Source organism: Chrysemys picta, unplaced genomic scaffold, assembly GCF_011386835.1.
Source record: "Chrysemys picta bellii isolate R12L10 unplaced genomic scaffold, ASM1138683v2 scaf3437, whole genome shotgun sequence".
NCBI classification, from domain to species: domain Eukaryota; kingdom Metazoa; phylum Chordata; order Testudines; family Emydidae; genus Chrysemys; species Chrysemys picta.
Genome location: NW_027056139.1, coordinates 2,484 through 5,068, shown reverse-complemented (window position 1 = coordinate 5,068; position 2,585 = coordinate 2,484). Strand labels below are relative to the sequence as shown.

At 45.8% G+C, this 2,585-nt stretch overlaps 1 long non-coding RNA gene across 1 annotated transcript; it reads right to left on the bottom strand.

The window, feature by feature from the left end:
• Positions 1-350: 350 nt before the first annotated feature.
• Positions 351-1,856, bottom strand: LOC135980459 (uncharacterized). The gene is made up of 3 exons (XR_010597521.1): positions 1,737-1,856; positions 1,051-1,130; positions 351-494 (listed from the first exon to the last, which is right to left on the bottom strand). It is a non-coding gene; the product is annotated as an uncharacterized LOC135980459 (long non-coding RNA).
• Between the last annotated feature and the right edge of the window lie 729 nt (positions 1,857-2,585).

Genomic DNA, 2,585 nt, shown 5'->3' with positions numbered 1-2,585 from the left:
CACACATCAGAAATACCCGGTCAGTGATCAAACAATAGCCAGCCCCATTTCTGGGGCAAGCACTAAGTACGTTTTCCTCATTCCACATGCCTCATTCTAGCTTCACCACCCAGACTGGGATCCCCAGTAGTTCCCTAGTAAATTGAAAACGGATGGATCATTTTCATAATTGGGAATGTGGCAGCTACTTGCTGTATGCATGGGACGAATGATCAGGGCCACGTCACCGGGGCTAAAGTCCCCAACTGATACTCCACAATGGCGTTCCATGAGAAATTTCGCTGACAGTTTAGTCACATATCACCAATATGGGCCCAAAGTAAGTAACAGGAAACCATTCTTGAGTTACCTTTGTGTACTGGCCGCTTATACCCCTGATTACTCCTTGCACCTGCAATGTCACTAGAAGTGGCAGGGAAAACACGCTCTTGAGGAATGTTCTCAGCAGGACCCATCTCTGGTGGGAGCTCATGGCCTTCACCACATGCTTTTTGCTGGTAAAAGGAAGAAGCCTGGATTGGACTTTGAGGTGCTGAAGCGTAACGGAGGCATCAGATGGTGAGGACATGAACTGAGGGTTATGCTGAAGGAGTGTGAGACTAAGAGACATCTGGACTATACAAGAGAACAAGATCATGTGAACAGTAACAATGTAGAAGAGTAAGACACTGGCAAAGATTAACAGAATACAGGAAAAGCACGGGAGGGCAGGGACTGGTGACCCGAATAGTAAATCCGGCTCAGAAACGCTACAGAAGAGAGTGAAGGAAATGACTCAGCTGACACCTCCAGAAAGAAAATCATCTCAAAATGTCTGCAGAGACTCTTGGCTTTGAATCACATGTGGAGTAAAGAGGATTAGAAAGTTACTGGGTAGAAAATCATCAGTCAGCCATGCAATAGTCCCCCAGCTCCTCCCCAAAGAGTCCTCAGCATCTAAAGAGAAAAAGGCATGAAGTGAGGGACTGCTATTGGCAACTCTGGTCCCACCGAGCATGGAGTGAGAAGCCAGGTGTGAAGGCTGGGCAGTTAAATGAGAAGTCACGTTACCTCAGCTCGATAATGATGGCCATGGCCTGGAGCCGTATGGTGCTGGAGAGAGAGTCCCGGGGTTCTTTCTTAATCATCTCCTGTAAGTCACAAAGGGGCAAACATAGTAAATGAGACACAAGTGCTCCCAGCATCAGTCCTACTCCCTCACACATTCGTTGAGGAGGTTATACAAAGCCCTGGCATCACAGCTAACTCTGGAGGCCTCAAAAAAGGCTAAATTAGCCACAGGCTTCTCCGGAGTCTCCAATAAATCCCCAGCTAAAAGAACATCAGATATTCCAAAAGTAACAAGGAGCCCAGCCAAAACCCAGGATCTTCCTTTCTGATGGAAGAGCTCCCAGATCATGAAGTTGCTCAGCCAGTGGTGTTGTCCAAAGGGATCTCATCTGTTTCTACCCAGCCACAAATTCACTCCCTCATTTCCTCATCCATCTCTGTTCACTCATCTCCTACTTCCCACCAACTAGCATCCTCTCTCTGTCCATTCACACTAATATTTCCAGTCAATCAGCACTGACCTCAATTTTACACACTGAAATAATTGCTTCAGTGTATACAACAAAGTTCTTTACAACTCTCCAGATTCCATGGACCCTAGCGTGGGTTTAGCAGCTAAGTATTCTCCACAGTTCATCAACCTTTTCCAACCAACAACACGGACCCTGTGTATATTATTTACTCACCACTATGGCTCCTGCAGTGTCTGATGCAAAGTTATGAATAAAAAAGTCAGGCATGTTATGCCAGTCGATGCTCTTGCTGAGAACAAACAAGAGTCTTAAGAAACTTTTTTTCATAATGAAATCCTAAACCAAAATGAGAAAAAATATATATCAGGGTGAAAGGGATTTAGACAGAGAACATCATCGGGTAGAATATTCTACCTTCATTCAAAACCCCTCCACACGGAACACCTGGTAGATAAATTAACAATGTTGCAGAGCAATGAATAATCAGGATCAGAAATTGTGGTGAGTTGAGGATGATGATGTATCCGGGCAGCACCTACAATATACTGGGCTCTGTCTGCAAACAAAGGAAGACACAGGCCCAGCTCCCAAGAATTGACAGTCTAAGAAGGGTTCTAATGGCTTCCAGCAGAATGTTGGATTGTGTAGGACCTGACTGTGTGAGCTACTTGTTCAGAGAAGGGTTGGATCAAGGAGAACAAGCAGAACAGCAATGGGACTCCATGTGGAGGACTCCACACAGGGCCTGTTTTCTGTAGGACAAGTAGCCAGATGTAGCGTGACCATGTGTAATAAATGAGGGGGGGGGGCTCCCTTTTATGAATACCCAGCCAGCCAGTTAGCTATAAAGTCCCTCTTGGTGGCTGTTCTCTGCTTGCTTTACCTGTAAAGGGTTAACAAAGTTCCCCAGCTAAAGGAACAGGAGTGGGCACCTGACCAAAAGATCCAATGGGAGGGCTAAAACTTTTTAAAATGGGGAAAAAACATCTCTTTGTCTGTGTCTGTTCTCTGGAGACGGGACACGGAGCAGCAATTCTGTGTAAGGCTGGAACCAGGTATGAA